General features: G+C 33.7%; 1 non-coding gene across 1 annotated transcript; it reads right to left on the minus strand.

Moving 5' to 3' along the window:
* Positions 1-1,793: 1,793 nt before the first annotated feature.
* Positions 1,794-1,986, minus strand: LOC149528588 (U2 spliceosomal RNA). Its single transcript, XR_016359404.1, has one exon. It is a non-coding gene; the product is annotated as a U2 spliceosomal RNA (small nuclear RNA).
* Positions 1,987-20,273: the final 18,287 nt, after the last annotated feature.

The following is a 20,273-nucleotide window of genomic DNA, read 5'->3' on the forward strand; positions in this document are numbered from 1 at the left end:
TTTCTTCCCCATACCTTCTCCAAAGTATGCGTCCTAAGAGGTTTGAGAAAACACTTTGAAAATATTTTACTCTGTCCCCTACCTTCTCCAAAGTAAGTCTACATTCTAAGATATTTGTTATAAGGCCATGAAAGACATTAATTAACGAATCCAAGATCTACTTCTTCAATGTTAAGAGATATTTTCTCAATAAAATTATTTATCTTGAGAGTATTGCTCCTTCCTAGTGTATTCCCTCTTATCTTTGAGCAAAAAATAATGAAGAGGATCTTATGACTTCCTCCTTCAAAAATTGAAGTGTAAGATGGAAGGATGAAGTCTTGTCCTAGGCAAGTAGACGAGTCCTCTTCAAAAGAAATCATCTTGTACCTATTCTAATATTTTGTTTCTCCCAATAAAACTTCCTTTTGACAAGGTACATTGGACACATTAATTCATCATATTCTAAATATATTGGTTCTCCCTTAAAGTTCCAAGTGGAGTTTTCATTATTTTTAAATACAAATATAAGAAAATTCTTTAGAAGAGATACATTAGACACATGAAATTATTTATCCTATTCTAATCTATTGATTCTCCTTATAAACTCCCAATAGAGTTCTCACTATTTTTAATATAATTATAAGAAACTTCCATTGAGAAGGCACAATAGACACAAATTTATATTATTGATTTGAAATAAAGTTTGAAAACTTATGGGCTATAAGTGTTAGGACATTAAAAAAATTTAAAAATATTTTTTTAAAACTAACTTACGTGTCTCTTTGAATGAGATAGTCCAAAGGCTTGGGATCATTTTCTATGATATGCATGATTTCTAGGATATACATCCTAGTGTATGACTTAGGGAGTGAAATTCTAGGATATAGGGCAATTCCTTGTGGTTCTTCTTCTTAGGATAACTTTTATAATTTTGATTGTTTGTTTAAAATACCAAAAGGGGATAGAGATATATTCTAGAAAAAAATAATTAGATTTATCAAAAATGGAAAAACAATAGTTTTTTAGGAAGATGTTGCTAAAAAAAACACCATCTTTCAAAGATTGGAATATCTAGCAAAGATTTTTTTTTTTTATAAAAGTAAGAGTATGCATATTTCCTTTTAGGAGCTTGAAAAGCAATAACTAGCAATGATTGAACACTTCTACATAATTTCAAGCCTAATTACAATAACTGGTTGACCTTTTAGGTTAGATATGAATGGAATAGGGACTACATAGTCTACATTATTTTTTAAAAGACTATTAAGGGTTGCCCTCCCTCAGGTCCTTGGCAAAAGAGTTAGTTGTCAAGAGCTTGGTCTTAAAGTAAGTGTTTTCCTTGCGCGGTAGTCTAAGCTAGTAATATATCTTTATTTGTCCCAACTAATGTGTAAATTGGAAAGAGGAGAAATAAAAGATATTTTCACATGAAGCCAACTTATGATATTGCTAGATCAAAAATCTACTATACAATTTTTTGTCTCAATTAACGTGTGATTTGAAAAGAAAAAGAAACAAGAGACTTTCACATCAATCCAACTTGTTATGTTACTATCAAGATTCTATAGTATAAATTTTCAAGTCAAATAAACTTACTTATGTTTCCATTATTTGTTGTCCCTAGTAACTCATGACTTGAAAATAAGAGATTTTTTCTACATCAAGCCATCTTATGATATTTCTATCAAGATTTTGTTGTATAGTTTTATTTGGCTCTCAAGTATTCCTCTCATGAAAATAGTTCAACAATTCTCATGAAAGATGAATAAAGTACCACATAAACAAATAATTATACTTTTCAAATCAAACTCACCTATCCAATGTCTATTAAAAGTAGTTATACTTCTAAGAAAAATGGTGAAGCTCTTGCCATCACAAGAAGAGTTAAGTGCCTCAAAGACCACAAAATAAAATATCGTGTAGTTCATTGAACCACATATCATATATTAAACTGATAAGAACATATGCTACACTTGACCTTAGCTAAAAGGTCGAGAATGGTATGCTTCAAATTGTATCTTCCTTCATAATTAATACCTTCTTTTCAACTCTGTACACTCTTGTTGCATGTAGGACAAATAATATATATGTTCTTAGATAATTCTTTTAGTACTAATCCATCTTTATGATTGAAGGGACTTGGGAGTTTTATAATGTGGCCTGATGAAGAGGGAAGGATGCATGTGATTCATGCATATTCGATTAAAACTACATCGATTATAATTATAATGTGCAAATTACTTCTCATTATTAAAGAAACTTTATTAATGTGATAAGTGATGTAATTTAATATAGATGTGTCACAATTTTTTATTTTTTTTATATTGAAATAATGCAAATTACAAAGGTAAGAAGAGCAGATCACAAAAAACTGCTCGAAAGAATGAAGACAACATTACAGTGGAGAAACAAGAGGCAAAACAACCCACAGGGGTACATAGAGAAGAGAGCACAATTTCAAATACAATTTATCAGAATTTGGATAAGAGGCTATAGACTATGAAGCACACCATTTTGCAAGATGTGTCACAATTGTATTATAAAATTTCAAAAAAAAAGAAAATAAAAAGGGTGAAAGTATTAACTATTTTTAATGTTTAACATTTAGGTTTTTATCATTTCTAAAATAATTTTTTGAATAGTGATTTTTGCGGGGGGGGGGGGGGGGGATGTGTATAAAGTATAGTAATGAATTTTTGTTTTGAGTTGTTATAATTTGATTAGAAGTAATTCAATGAGTGTGATAATAGATTAAATCAATTATATGATTTGTAGGTATGAATTTTACATATAGATTTGATGTCAATGTCATAATGAGTTCAATTGAATATACAAATTGTACATATGAATCATATACATAATATTAAATTATTTGTGAAAATGAATTGAATCATGTTAAAATATTTGTAAATACAAATTAGACATGTGGATTTGAGTTATCTGTGTCATAATGAATTAAATCAATTGACTAATTTGTGCATGTAGACTTGAATTGTGTATGTGAAAATGATTATGTTAGAAGTTACTATTGGCCACCCTACTATTTGATACATATTCTTGAAAGGGGTGGGGTCAATAAATATTGTTAAATAGTTTGTTTTTGAATTAAAAAGTAGCCAAAATAAGGGGGCTAGCCCATACAAAAGACAAACTGGCCTACAACCAACATATTACCAACAAAATAGAATTACCACCTACTACAACTTATCAAAATAAAAACATCCTACCAAGGAGCATAATAATAGAGTCAACATGCATCCTACCAAGATTGCCTGGAACATTAGCATAAGTGATAGAGTTTTTTAAACAAAGCCATAACAACCTTAAAAATAACTAAGTCCAATAACTAACAAATTATTAAACAAAAAATAGAGAGTAGCAAGCCCTAATTGGGTATTTTCTCATCCTCTCATTTAAGGAGGATGTAGGCCCAATCTTCTACTAGGAAATCAAATAGCATTCTGGAGTCCTTGTGGGTCAAGTCCTTCTAATTATCCTTTAGTAGGTTTAGTATAGTGGCTATTGTGTGTGTCACCTTAATGGTGAATTTAGACAAAAGTCTAACCTTTTCCTCCAAATCCTGCATCCTCTCTCTCAGATCTTTAACCTCCAATTTATGAGCCTCCCTAGAACCCTCCATCTTACCACTCAAATTACCCTCCACCATGTTCGTGTTGTTATCCTATAACACTAGGGGGTTAGCAATAATATTATCTTTAGGTATAACCCTAGCTAGAGATGACACTGTCATGGGGGAAGGGGCTCTTTCCATAGTTTCAAGAAACTAGTCCTATGCAAGGTCCACTCCACTGATGGAAATAGAAGCAGAGACATGGGTCTTCTCTTTGTTACATTTAACCTCTCTCAAGCTAGACAGAGAAGAATCCAAAATTTCCACCTCCTTCTCCTCATGATTCCCCAAACCATAGTCCAAAGTCTTCTATTTTTCTCTATGTTTGGGCTAGGCCATCTGATTTGAATCTGACCCCTCCTCTTGCGAGGCATTGGACCTAATCTTCCTTTTCACATTGAATTTCACAACTCTACTAGACCTTTGTCTCCCACCTCTAATCTCATCTTCCAAGTCCTCTAGCTCCTTCTCCTTCCCTTTCTCTAATTTTTCTTTATTACCATGGGGGAAATCTTCCTCTCCTAAGTGGACCCACTAGGTGAAGGTTGTAGGGTAAGGGCTCTAGGGCTAATAATTCTCAGTGGGATATGGTGGGGGTGGGGGTTATGTAGAGCCAGGATATCAACTTCCATAATTCTAGGGGGTAACAAGGCCAAATGGAATTGGTAAAGATGAAACACCAACCCCTGGTGGAGAATGGTATAATTAACCCCTTTTTCATCTTTTCCTTAACATTAGAAACAATATCAACTAATTCATGTAATAGGAAGAAAGGAATAGAAATATAATCATGATGGTGAAAGTGATTTAAGAGGGGGAAATGGTAGTAGTAGAAAAAACCATACCTCCCTTTTAGAGTCAAATATTTCATCAAAACCAAACATACTTCATTCTATGGCTTAGGGAGCTTTTCATGCAAAAACCCACCATGATGGAAAATGGGTTCTTCACCCTCTTGGAAAAAGTGATTCAACCTAGCTTTGACTGCAACCCTAATCACCTTTTGCCATTTTCTCCCTTTCATTGCAAAACCCATTACCAAAGAAATAATTTCCTTGGACACCTAAAATGTAATGCCATTAACCATCACCTTCCATTCATCCTAGGAATTCACAAATTGTTGGGAACAACTCTCATAAAACCTATTCAGTGCCACCATGAATGGAACCAATCCCACTTCCTTAAGCATATACTAGGTTAGGGATTTAGTGGAACTATCCTCAATCAAAACCAAACATAATTCATTCTATGGCTTAGGGATCTTTTCATGTAAAAACCCACCATGATGGAAAATGGGTTCTTCACCCTCTTGGAAAAAGTGATTCAGGCTAGCTTTGTCTACAACCCTAATCACCTTCTACCATTTTCTCTCTTTCATTGCAAGACCAATCAACAAATAAATAATTTCCTTGAACAACTTAAATGTAATGCCATTAACCATCACCTTCCATTCATCCCAAGAATTTACAAATTGTTGGGAACAACTCCCATCAAACCTATTCAGTGCCTCCATGAATGGAACCAATCCCCCTTCCTTAAGCATATACTAGGTTAGGGGTTTACCAACACTATCCTCAATAATAAAAGGCTCAATACACAACACATATCCCCCCATAATAGCAACCTTCTCCATAATTATTGCACCTTTTAAAGCTCTAGACCAGAGGAAAATTTTAAGAAGACAGTCACACTTATGTGGAAAAATAAGCTGTAGTAAGTACTCATAAAGCCCTTTACTATCATGAAAACCTGTGTCACTTCTCTATTTTGTTATCATGTGTCAATTTCCTTTATCCCAATACCACTCTTTTTGATCATTTCTAAGATGCCAAAGTCATTTTAAATTTGAATTATTACTTAGCGTCCAAAGAAAAGTAATGATAAATAAAATTATAAATAATACACTCCAATTGTACTTGAATTTGGTTTCACTTTTGAACCATGAAAATTTATTATTAAAAGTACCTTTTCCTTCCTTCCTTTCCATCTATCCATAATGATCTAGCCCCATCAGTCGACTCATTAAAAGTCATCAAATCTTTCTAAGTAAACCTAATCATAGGATATTATTTTTATTCATTACAAGTCCTACCAAATTCGGTAACACTCTAATTTCTCTCCAACAACATAATCCATGCACTCCTAGACCCAACATCACCATCACATTAGCCACCATGTTGCCCTCCTTATAAATATGCTACAAGTCATACCTTTTCAAAAAGTTAATAAATGCTAGATTTCTTCTATCATCCTTTTGATCACCTAACCATCTTTTATGTTGCCTTTCACTACTTCAACCACGATCTTCAAGTCTCCTTCTATCTCCACATTCTCCCATCCCACCCCTATAACCATTTTCAAGCCCTAGAGAAGGGCCATAGTCTCTGCAACATTATTCAAGACTTTTCCTAGATTACTAGAATAGGCCAACAATATTCTACCATTGCATTCTCTAACCATATCCCCTCCTGTAGAACTTTCCCTTCTTGCCACACCATCAAAGTTAAGTTTAATCCAACTCTCCTTAGGGGGGCTCCATCTTTTCCTTGCTCTTGCAAGTTGTTTGGAATTTTAAACATCCAAGAAACCTTGTTCTAGATTCCACACTCTAGCAATCCTTTGCTCTGTCATATTGGGAGGAATAAACAGTTTCCACCAATTATAGTTCTATATGTTCTCCACAATTAGCTGTGAGATCAACTCAATTACAACCTTCTCACTTCTTTCTTCATTTTTAAAGACCCTATTATTTCTCTCCTTCCAAATTAACCAACATAAATTAGAGGGATCACCTTCCATAATTGGATAAGGAGTGGGTGGAGGAATGGGCATTGCCAATTCATAATGAATTAATTAATCCCCTTATGGAAAACTCAAACCATCTCCAATTTTCGAAGCACCTACCCTAGATGTTAACAACAAAGCTACACTCCAAGAATAGATGGGGGATACTTTCTTCCTCACCTTTACACAGATAGCATCTATTTGGTAATTGCAATCCCCTTTTCCTTATAATATATGTGGTAAGAATCTTCCCATGCATAGTGACCCACCAGAAAATATTGATCTTTGAAATCAGGTGGTTGAACTTGATTTTCTTCCAACAATTAGGCTCCAAATATTTCTCAAAAATCATCCTATAAGAAGTACCTACCAAAAAATCCCCAAGCAAGGTTTCCTTCCAAATGAAGGTGTCATCCCTAACCACCCTCAAAATTCTATAACCTTTGAGGTGCTCCTCCAGTTCCTTTGCCAGACTACCACCATCAACATAACCCTAGTGCAGTTGTAACTTATTCCACCTCCTTCCTAGCCCAATGAAGTCCATTACTTTACTTCCTACTAGTAGTTGGAGATGCTCTCTAAGGATACCAAAATTTTCTTTGACCGAAGGTTTACCAATTAACCAAGTAGCCTCCTAGAAATTAACTTGGCTACCCTCACCAACTAGCCACCTCAGTCCTTCCCTTAGCAAACTTCTATTCTTTAGGATGTTACCCCATATCTTGGACCCCATAGGAAGGTCATTTCTCTAGATATAGTGGATATAATTCAAGTTCCCTAGGTACTTAGCTTTGAGTATCTCACTGTAGTTGGCTTCATCCTTCACTAATTTCCAACCAATTTTAGTAAGGAGAGCATTATTTAAATCAATAATCTTTCTTATTCCTAAGTAACCTTTATCTTTTGGTCTACACATATTATCCCAACTCATCATACCCAGCCTATTCTTCTTCCCCCAAACCAAAGGAAGTTTCTTTGGATTTTCTCCAATTTCTCAGTCATTGCCTGAGATATTTTGAATAGGGAGAGGAAGTAGACTGGGATACCCTTAAGTGAAGAAATGAATAGTTGAAGCTTTCTTGCACTACTTAAAGATTTTCCTTTCCACCCAATCAATTTATTTTGCATGTTCTCTAGAATAATATTCAAAAAGTGATTACTTACCTCTTTAATAGTCAAAGGGAGCCCCAAATATGTATTTGTAAGGGAGGAAGTATTACAACCAAGAATTTCTAGCACTCTTCTCTAGATATCTGGCTTAGTGTTGAAGAACACCTTGCTTTTATCCAAGTTTATCTTTTAGCCTTTTAGAAATATAGATGGAGTAACTAGGGGGGGTGTGAATCAATTACCACAAAAAAAAATCCATAGATCCCTTAGATGTTTGATAAAACTAGTTACTGCTGTCACTTAGTAAACATATAGAAAAATGATGTAACTTAGTAGATGTAGTGTATGTTAACATTAACAAAGCTTAAACATTCACAATGATTAACATGCAACCATAAAAGAAATAACATGAACACATGAGACACTAGATTTAACATGGAAACCCAATATGGGAAAAACCACCAAGTAACTAGCTACTGATTTTCACTCTTCTGAAGTGAGCCCTGTTAGGAGCCAACTTTGTTCAAGGTTACAAAACACACTATTAGGTGTGACCTTGTTATAGGATTTAATCACCCTATTAGGAGTGGCCTTGCAAAAGGTCTTTAGAACAATTCAATGGAATTATCACCTTGTTAGAGGATTTACAAATGGCTGTTAAACCAAATCTGTTAAGAGATTTAGGAATCATTGCTACAATGCTGAGAAAGTAACAATGAAATGACCTAAATGAGATGCAACTAAATTGCTGATAAAAATCTCTATTCTGCTCTACTGGATCCTTCCTGATCAAATAAATATTTGGTTTTCCTCATGGATACTTGACCATCCTTCAAAGTTTTCTCACACTTTCCCCTTTAAACAATCAATACACTTGCATGCTTGCTCATTACACTATAGAATTCTCAACTTGACCTTTCATATATACCTTATAAATTGTCAAGTCAGCTCATTTACAACTTACAATTATGAATAATCATTACCTCAGTAGGCTAGAATCAATACTTGAAACAATTAAACTTTATTCCTCAAATTAACAAAATCCTTGTTTAGTCGACCTTGCTTGGTAAACACTATTCCAAAAATGATTTCCAGTGTTAACCAACAGAAGCTCGATTAACGCTACAATTTCTACAAAATCTTTTGGAGATCGAGTGAACTCGGTGAACACTGACTTTCCTTCGTTAACCATGTGAGCTCGGTTAAAACTGAATTTTTGCCACATTTCCTTTAACACCCGAGTGAGCTCAGTGGACACTGTTTCCATAGAGTAATTTATAGGAATGCTTTGTAGACTCTACAATTTGCTTTGTTGACCAACTGAGCTTGGTAAGCACTATTTTCCAATTGATATGACATGTGTGTAACATCAAAGATAACACACAATTAGATGATTGTATTCAACAATCCCCCTCTTTGGCATTGATGGCAACACAACATATCATAGCACAATGAAATATGAAAACAAGTCTTTCTCTGATAGAACTTTTCTCCCTCTTAGATTTTATGCCACAAACTTCTCTAATGTAGTAATCTCCCTTTGTAAAGGAATTACATAGCTTCCTCTTCAAACATGAAACTCTCCCTTAAAAAAATTCAAATTTTAGAAAGATATGATAGTAAAATCTCCCTCTTTGACACCACATGCCAAAGACAACACATACCAAATGAGTAACAATGTATCTTGAGTATTGATTCATATGCAATATTCCCATGACTATGTTGCATCAATTGATAGATCTTCAACTTGGTTCTTGTTGATGTATCACTAAAACTTTATTTTAGTGAGCTTTGGATAGGGGAATGACCCCTAACTTACCTCTTAGATACAAGAATGTATCCTTAGGTAATGGATTAGTGAATATGTATGCAATTTGTTCTTTTGTATGGATATATTCCAATCTAATTTACTTATTCTGCACTAATTCTTTAACCAAGTGATATTTTATTGCAATGTGCTTGGTTTTGGAGTGCATCACTGGATTCTTTTCTATGTTAATTGAACTTGTATTATCAAAAAACATAACAACTAGTTCTTTGATCTCAACCTTCATGCCTTCCAATAACTGTTTAAACCAAACAATATTAGAATAGTTTATTACTGCTGCAACATATTCTACTTGTGCTATAGATTGGGATGTGCAATTTTTCTTTTTACTTGTCAAAGATACCAATATTTTTCCAATAAAGAATGCTCCACCACTTGTACTCTTTTTGTCATCAATGTTTCCTATCCAATCAGCATTAGTAAACACTTTCAACTCCAAATTTCCTCCAAATTTATACCATAATCCATAATCTTCAGTGCCTTTCAAGTATCTGAAGATCCTTTTGATTTCCATCATGTGATTTTCTCTGGGTTTTGCCAAAAATCTTGCCACTATACAAACTACAAGAGCAATATTAGATCTTATATGAACTACATACTGTAATTTTCCAATCATTGATCTATATAAGGTCTAATCTATCTCTTTTGAATCATCATCCTTGGTAAGCTTTAATCTAGTACACATGGGAGTTCCAACTTGTTTTGAATCTTCCATACCAAACTTCTGGAGTATCTCCTTGATGTATTTAGACTGAGTGATGTAGATACCATTCTTGCTTTGCTAAATGTAAAGACCAACGAAGAACTTAATCTCTCCAAATATAGACATTTCAAATTCCTTGTTCATTTTCTCTAAAAATTCTTTGCATAGATCATCATTCCCTATAAAAAAAGTATCATCCACAAATATTTCTGCCAAAACAATCTTGTTATCTGGTCCTTCCTTGATGTACAAACTACTATTATCATTAGTTCTCTAAAAACCAATCTGAATAAGATAGTTATGCAATCTCTCATACCATGCTCTAGGGGCTTGTTTTAGACTATATAATGCTAGTGTAATTTGCAGACCATGTACTTTTTGTCTAGATCAACAAAACCTTTAGGTTGCTCAATGTAGACTTCTTCATCTAGAATACCATTGAGAAATGCAAATTTGACATCCATATGATATACCTTAAATCCTTAGTATTTTGCATATGTAAGTAGGGTCTTAACACATTCCAATCTTGCAACAGGAGAAAAAGTCTCTCCATAATCAATTCTTTCCTCTTGAAAGTATCCTTTACATACCAACCTAGCTTTGTTTCTTGATATTTTACCATCTTCATTGAACTTATTTCTGAATACCCATTTAGTTCCAATCACATTTTTATCTTTAGGCCTAGGTACAAAAGTCCAAGTTTTGTTCTTCTGTATTTTCTCTATCTCTTCATTCATAGCCTCAATCCAAATTTCATTTTCCAATTCATATTTGACATTTCTAGGTTCAAAATAAGCAAGTAAACAAGTACCTTTTAGCTTACTTCTTGTCATAGTACCTTTAGATTTGTCTCTAATAATCTGATTTGGTGCATGATGTCTCCTAAAATACTTGATCAATACAGGTTCCTTGCCTCTTGAATGAATTGCATTGTCATACTCTTGTACTTCAACTTCAGGTTCTAGCTACTTAGACTTGGTAGGCATTGACTCAATAGCTTTAGAATGTGACTTCGATTCCTGCAACTCAGTTTGAACTTGTTGCAACTTGGTGACTAATGAAGACTAGGGAGTAGAAGTCTCTTGATTGATAGATGTATCTAGCACTGTATCAGATTCAATAAAAAAAAATCTCCTATAATCTTCTGGTTCCTTTTTTCTTTCTTCTTTAGTCCTTTCTGCAAACTCATCAACTTTCACATGTGCACTTTCTATGATTTTGTGAGTAGACAAATTCAAACATCTATAATCCTTACTCTTGCAAGAATATCCCAAAAATATACCTTCATCACCTTTCACATCAAATATTCCTTTTCTAGATTCTTTCAAATATAACATTTACTTCCAAATACTTTTAGGTAACTTACATTGGGTTTATAGCCATACCATAACTCATAGGGGGTTTTGAATGAGTCCTTCTTCAACTATACTCAGTTCAAGGTATGAACTCTAGTGTTGATAGCTTCCTTCAAGTATTTGATTGCAATGTTCTTTTCAATCATTAGAGCCCTTGCACAATCCATAATAGATCTATTCCTCCTTTGAGCTATTCTATTCTACTCAGAAGTTCTAGGAGCTGATACTTGTCTTTTGATTCCTCTTTCAATGCAAAAGTTATTGAATTTATGGGAGATGAATTCACCACCTCTATTTGATCTCAAACATTTCAGTCTTTTCCCTATTTCCTTCTCTACTCTAGCCAAATACCATTTGAACTTCTCAAATGCTTCTGACTTCTCTCTCAGATACATGACAACCATCATTCTAGAGTAGTCATCAACAAAAAGAATGAAGAACTTTTCTCCAGTATAGATCTTAATTCTAATAGGTCCACACAAATCAGTATGCACAATTTCCAAAATATCATTAGACTGATAGTTTTTACTTTTAAAGCTAGTCTTTCTCATCTTACCAATCTGACAATTCTTGCATAGACCAACATTAGATTTCTTTATACTAGAAATGCCTCTTACTTTCCTAAATTTGCTTATCTTTACCATGTTATCAAAATTCACATGACATAACCTTTTGTGCCACAACCAAATTTCTTCAAATTGATTAATAAAACAAGTTACCTTTTATTTGTATGCCTGATCCAATTAGCTTTCCTTTTTCATCCAACAGTCTTGCCTTTCCATGCATGAATTCCACCTTGAATCCAATATTGATTAACTGTACCACACTCAACAGATTATGTTTTAGCCCTTCAACCCAATAGGAATTATGACATAAAAGTTCTTTGGTTAATGAAATTCAACCTCTTCCTTTTATGCAACAAGGTTCATAATTTCCAAACCTTACACTACCACCATTATAGTCTTCAAAATGTTCAAACTTAGTTTTATCACCAGTCATATGATGTGAACAACCACTATTTATGATCCATGTATCATTTTTTCTCACATGAGAGATAAGTTCCATCTTATTTTCCTCATCATTATCAGATTCATCTTTAATAGCAATGTAAACAATTTCATCTTCACTATTATCAGAATCCTTAGAGTCCTTAGCCATGAAACATATTTTCTTATGTTTTTCCTTGAATTATTTGAAGTCTTTCTTGCCATTGCACTTGTGACCTTTCTTCTCATCCTTGTTTTTCTTGTTTAGGCACCTAGTAGCAATATGACTAATTTCTTCACATGAAAAATAAATTAGTAAAACTTTACCTTTGTATTTTCCTTTGCTTCTAGAATATTTCCTTGCAAGTAGAGCTTCAACTACCTCAAGATCACTATCAGAACTCTCCTCTAATTCTTGTTCACTTTTTGACTAAGTTTCCTTTATCTTCTTGCCCTTTTCTTTGAGTGAAAGATTGGCTTCAAATGCTGATTCAATGTTGTTGGAAGCTAGAACATAATTGTCATAGTTATCTAGCGCAAATGCTATCAACCTTCCTACTATGGCATCCATGTTTATCTTATGATTTGCTTCACATCTTCTTTCTTCAATTGCATATACTCTAATTGCATAAATGGGAAGAAATGTTCTAAGAACTTTACTTACAACTGTTTCTTCCTTAATATCTCCTCTAGAACCTTTGATTGCACTGACACTTGCTTTGACTCTTTCAACATATTTGATAATTTTTTCATCCTCTTTCATTCTCATTTGATCAAATTATCCTCTTAGACTTTCTACTTTGGCTATCCTCACATTGTCGTCACCTTCATAAATATCCTTTAGCTTATTCCACATTTCAAGGTTAGTTTTGTAGTCCTTGGTATCATCAAATTCTTCATAGCTTATGGTAAATGTAATGTCTATTATCATGGTGTTATGAGTCTTCTTCTCAGTAATGTCATTAACAAATAGTGTACCAGAAGGAGTTGTATGTCCCTTCATCAAGATATTTCAATCCCATATCTCCAATGGAAGCTAGATGGAGTCTCATGAGACCTTGCTATGCTGAAAAGTTATCCCTATTAAGCCTTGGAATTTTCCTCTTGTAAGACATCCCGATCTTTAGCTTAAATCCTTGAAATCCTTCCTCTAAGCACCAAACCCTCTAATACCAATTGTTGAAAATATAGATGGAGTAACTAAGAGTGGGGAGGGGGGGGTGGTGGTGAGTTAGTTACCACAAAAACAAATCCACAGATCCTTTAGATGTCTGATAAAACTAGTTACTTCTTTCACTCGATAAGCATACAAAAAAATGCTATAACTTGGTAGATGCAGTGTATGTTAACTTTAACAGATCTTAAACATTCACAATGATTAACATGCAAGCATAAAATAAATAACATGAACACATGAGACACCAAATTTAACATGGAAACCTAATATGAAAAAAACCTCCAAGTAACTAGCTACCGATTTTCACTCTTCTGAAGTGAGCTCTATTAGGATCCAACCTGGTTAAAGATTACAAAATACATTGTTAGGTGTGACCTTGTTAGAGGATTTAATCACCCTGTTAGGAGTGGCCTTGCAAGAGGTCTTTAGAATAATTCAATGGAACTGTCACTTTGTTAGAGGATTTACAAATGGCTATTAAACCAACTCTATTAAGAGATTTAGGAATTACTACTATAATGGTGAGAAAGTAAAAATGAAATGACCTAAATGAGATGCAATTGAATTGCTAATACAAATCTCTATTCTGCTCCACTAGATCCTTTCTGATCAAATAGATATTTGATGCTCCTCAAGGATATCTAACCATCCTTCAAAGTTCACTCACACTTTCCCCTTTAAGAAATTGATACACTTGGATGCTTGCTCATTACACTATAGAATTCTCAACTTGACCTTTAACATATACCTTGTAAATTGTCAGGTCAACTCATTTACAACTTATAATTAACAATAATCATTACCTCAGTTGGCTAGAATCAATACTTGAAATAATTATACTTTATTCCTCAAATTAACAAAGTCCTTCTTTAGCCGACCCTACTTGGTAAACACTATTCCAAAAATGATTTCCAGTGTTAACTAACAAAAACTCAGTTAACACTACAATTCCTATAAAATCTTTTGGAGATTGAGTGAACTCGGTGAATACTAACTTTCCTTAATTAACCATGTGAGCTCAATTAACACTAACCTTTTGCCACATTTCCTTCAATGCCCAAGTGAGCTTGGTGGACACTATTTCCACAAAGTAATTTCCAAGAATGCTTGGTAGACTCTAAAATTTTCTTTGCTGACCAACTGAGCTCGATAAGCACTATCTTCCAATAGATATGACATGTGTGTAACATCAAAGACAACACACAATTAGACAATTGTATCCAACACTAGCCCACATTGACATCATAGATCTCTAGGACATTTTTGTAGGCTCTAGGTTCCACCACCAATGAGTCCCCACTAAGGAATGTATCATGCACAAGTTGTTGTATGACCTCCACTAGGATGGAGTTAGTAGGTTTAATTCCTTTAATCTCTCCTCCTTCCACCTTTTTGGAGAAAGGTTTTCCTAAAACTTCAGCAATCATGATAAACAGATAAGGAGAAATAGGGTTTCCCTATCTTAGGCCCCTTTCCTTGTAGAAATTTCCCTAGGAAGTATCATTCACCATCACTGTGTAGTTGAAAGACTCAACCATAGATCTAATGATATTAATTAATCCTTAACTGTAACCAATTCTCTCCATGACTTCATATAGGAATGTCCAATTAATTCTATCATAAGATTTTGGAATGTATAAATTTAAAGTCATACTTGGATTACCACTCTTATCCATCGAGTGTAACACCTCATGAGTAGTGATAGTAATATCTAGGATCTATTGGCCTAGAACAAACTTATTCTAAGTTTTCCCTATGAATTTGTGGAGGATTAGCAGTTTACCATTATCTTAGAGAATATCTTATAGGTAGTGTTATAGAGATTGATAGGTCTAAAGTTAGAAAGAGCCCCCAAGTCCTTAATTTTTGGGACTAGAGCTAAATAAATTTTATTAATTCGCTTGAATAAATTCCTAGTCCTAAATAGGTCATGGGTACCTCTAACTAAATCAACCTTTATGACAACCCATAAGTTTTGGAAGAAGGACAGGAGAAACCATCTAGGCCTAGAGACTTGTAAGCTTTCATGGAGAAGACAACTTTATGCACTTCCTCCTCAATAACCAGTTTAGTAAGCTCCTTGGTCTCCTCCACCAAGATCACATTTGGCATTCAATTAATCAATCACTATCTATCCTCCCTATTGAAGGCCCTATGGTCCTCCTTATTAAAATTTTTGAAGTAACTACTAGCCCAACTACCTATCTCCTTCATTTTTGTTAGCTTTATATTATGATCATTCATTACTGAATCAATAGTGTTTCTCCTTTTATGGCTAGAGGTTGATCTATGAAAGAATGTTGTATTTCTATCTCCCAACTTCAACCATAGTGGTCTTGATCTTTGTTTCCAAAATGTTTCCTCTCTGTACATTGTATCCTTCCACACCTTCCTACTATTTTCCTCTTCAAGAATCATGTCTTCTGAAGCTCAACCCTCCCCCATTGCCTTGTGGAATTCCTCTAGTTTCTCTTCCACCTCCTTCTTGGTCTTAAAAATATCGCCAAAGTATCTCTTTTTCCAAGGAAAAATTGTCCTTCTCACATTGTCTAGTTTAGCCGAGAGCCTAAACATTATAGTTCCCTCAATAGTTATACTCCACCACTCCTCCACACAACTTGTAAAGTTTGGAAGAGATTGCCACATAATTTCATATGTAAAAGGTTTTTGGAACCCCTGATTCTCCTCTTTCCAATTAAAAATAATGAGGTTGTGATTTGAGACAATCCTTGGCAATCCCATGAGAGTGGACGAATTCAACCCAATCCAACTAGCTAGGACAAGGATTCTATCCAATTTGACTTGGATGAGGTTAACCCACTTCCTATTATTTGACTAGGTAAATGATGTTTTCCTTTTGAAAAAACCTTGTTTTCGATGTAATAGTTTAATTAAAATGGTTGACAATAACAAGAAAATATTTACAAAATTATGCTAAAGATGTTAACTTAAGAGAATCATGCTTGATGATTTTCTTATTGTGGATGTTGAGCAATATTAAATGATGTGAAATAGGATATAACCTTAAATAAAAACACTTGAAGACAACAGTTACATATTTTGTGCTTAGGACAATACATAACAACTCATTAATGCACTTGGTGGTTTGGATCCATGTGGTTCCTTTGAAGAGATTGAAGGTGCTTGAATGTTTTGAAATGTGGCATGACAAAGAGGGAATAATAGATATAATCTAGTTATGTTTGATCTAAAACTATGTAGATTAAAAATGATAGTTTGCGTGTCACTTCTTAATATTGAATTAATTCTTGATATTAAAAAAATGATAATTATATAAATGTGATAAGTAATATAATTTAACTTAGAAGGGTCACAAATTATATTGTAAAATTTAAAATTTAAAATTTAAAAATGTGATTCAATTTAGCTTCTTTTAATGTTTAATGTTTAAGTTTTTATCATTTAAAATATAATTTTTTGAATAAAATTTAAATTATTTATTTTTAGATGTGTTCAAAGTATAATAATGGATTTTATATTAAGTTGGTAAATTTTGGTTAGAGCTGATTCATTGTGTAATAATGGATTAAAACAATTATATGATTTGTAGATGTCAATCTTACATATGGATTTGAATTGTGTGCCACAATTAATTGAATAAAATATATTATTCTAGACATAAATCATATAAATAGACTTAAATTGTACATGACAATGAGTGAAACCAAGTATAATGTTTGTCAATAGATTGAAACATAGGTAGGTTACTATTAATGACATCAACTTTTAGGTGAATGAGGAGGCCATTTCTATGGCGATGATCTTGGAAATAACTAGCAGGAAATGATAGAAGATTATGAAGGTGACAGATGAAGCTAGCATGTCTAGCTTTTTTAGAGGTAATGAGGCCCCAAACTAGTACCATGGTGGTTTTAGGATAGATAAGCTTCTGGAGCCCTATGATGATGTGTGCCTGATCATAATGAAGTATCTTAGCTTGGAATGCAAACACAATGTGTATTACTTTTACCATTTTCCTTTGCTTAACCACTTTCATAATATGGAATTTATTTGCATTCCTTTTTCTCTAATGCATGCCCTCAAAGAGACTATGATAGATGTTAGGTAGAAAAAAAAGAAAGGGGCTAATTTCACTATTTTATACCAAGGGCTAATGTTTCATCTTTTTCAGTTCCATTTGGCCCTTTGCTCTTCCCATGTGATTGCCATTAATAATCATCTTCCCTTTGGGCCCTCTTGTTTGGAGTTTGTGGGGCGTAGCTATGCCCCTAGTCCTCAACCCTCTCCATGCCAAACCCTAGTTAAGGGTAGGAAAAAAAAACCCTGACCTTGGAGATAGCATTCAATAAAATGATTAAAATAGATAAGAGGGTGGAGGTGCAAATTTAGGATTTGGATGATGAAATAAGTAGGAGTAGAAGAAGGTAAAAAAGAATAGATAAGACCCATGGTAGATACAAATAAAAGGACATTTTCTATTAGTAGGAGGAGGAAGACACAAATTTGGAAGATAGTGATAAGATCTTGGGGGATGGTTAGGAGAAGGGGAATGATGCAACTAATAAAAAGGTGGAGAAGTGGAATAACACTATTGATGGCACTTGAGATTTTGAGGTAGAGAACCCTACCAAGAATCCCTCCCAAGACCCCACACATATTTCTTCTACCATCAACATACCTTGTACTAATAACTAGGATAACCCCAAACCTGATAAAGCCTCCCTAGACACTATCTCCTCCCCTATAAGGAAAAATGGGTTGGAAATTTTTAGGGCCCCTACTAATAATATAGATGTGTAGGACAAAAGGATCTCTTTGAAAAATTACAATAGGGCTCTAAAACATGGTGTCTTGGAGGATGGGATATTTACTCGTAAAGACTTGTAGGAGCTGAAGGACAGGTCAATTATGTTGGAGGAGGGCTTCACCCTATTCTCAAAGTTCACTCTAAAGGTGACCCATGTGGCTGCAACCAATCTCCAACTTTTGGATCATGAGTTGAAAGAGGAGGGCCTATTGAAGTAGGACTCAAAGCTACTCTATAAGTTCCTTGCTGAAGATTGGGCTAAAGTCCTCCTTACTAGGAAGGGAAAGAAAGTGGCCTCCCGGTGCCATTTTTTTTGGTTCTTTATTGTTTTCTCTCTCCATCCTATGGTGATGGTTTTGTTTTTTCTATTAAACTTGGTTATCAGCTGTAGGTGGTACGATGTGATGACCACCTACATGCCTTTTGTTAACTTGATAAACTTTGTTGTTTTTAAGAGTAGGAACTACAGTACTGCTAATTACTATTATGTTGATACTTATGTTTTTCATGTAAATCATTAGGGATCTGTGTGGCTATCTACTAGTTTTATGCTGCTTGGTTCACCACTATTGTAAATTGTCTATCTCTAAATGAATTTAATCAAATAAATGAATTGTAGATATAAATCACATGCATAAAGTTTTATTATATATGCATACATAATTAGGATAAATGTTACCATTAAACTATATTCACCTTAACACTTGATAACTACTTTCGAAATGAATAGTGTTGATGAACAATATTCAAACCTTGCTAACCATTTTTTTTTCTTATTCAAACCATTATTTTTCATTCAATAGTTTAATTTATATTAATGAAGATAATAAGAAAATATGTAATAAATGTTGAAGTTGTTATGTTAGGCTAACGATGCTCTATGATTCTACTTCTTGTGGAAATTCAACTATATTTTTATGTGAACTAAAGAATTTCCTTAAATACAACAACGAATACGATACTTAGAATATTTTATGCTTAACTCTTTGATTGAATCCTCCATATATATGTCCTATTTTTTCTTATCTTTTGTATATTATTTTTCTCCAATGTGGTTATCTCCTTTTATCTATTTGTAAGAGATGACATTTCATTGCATTGTATACATGTACCTTACATTGCCTAGTAGTCTAAACCACTATTGAAAAATAATCTACTTCATAAGTTGTACTTAAGAGGAGATGTTTGCATAAATATAATTTACTCACTTTCTTAAGTTTAACTTGGGTATCATATCATCCTTCTAGGTGTTAGGTGAGCTTTGATATTATTTTATTTACTTGTATTTAGTATTATGTGTCATTAGTTGTGTGGCATTTAAAAAAGTAAACACTTTCTTTGTAACACCATTTTAGCCCTCCTTAGTGTGGTTTGGTACTTTACGAACTTCTATTGCATTTAGTTACTTAAATCAAGGTTGTTTTCCCTCTTCTGATCTTGCTCAAACTCCTGATTTGGAATTAATTTTTGTGCATGGCTTCTCATTTATTCCTCCAATCATAAAAATCATGATTTAAATGAATTTCTAATAAAAAAATTTGTAATCCCATCACATTTCCCCTTAACTGCTAGTATTTCGTGGATCTAGGAACTTCTATCTAGAAGTTAACACCTCTGGGTTGAGGTCAAGGTCAACCTCACCTTGGGAGGTAAATTTTGATTGGTTCTTGAGCCTAATGCAAAAAAAAAATCTTTTGCCACCTTGTGTAGTCAATCATTTCAATTTTATCCCCAAATTCAATATTTAAGTAGGATTTCTCACTTTATTTGATCATCTAAATTTAACATAAGCATCCACACTTGAGAAATCAAGAAAGTGCATTCAAAAAGTTCTCAAATAAGCAGTCAAGGCATCCTTATTCATCCATCAATTCAATCAAGATCTCCATTATTGATAATGCATTTCTTCTCCTAGATCTAGTTTCCTT

This window comes from Cupressus sempervirens, chromosome 11 (genome assembly GCF_028749045.1).
Source record: "Cupressus sempervirens isolate cs-2001-9-10 chromosome 11, ASM2874904v1, whole genome shotgun sequence".
NCBI lineage: Eukaryota > Viridiplantae > Streptophyta > Pinopsida > Cupressales > Cupressaceae > Cupressus > Cupressus sempervirens.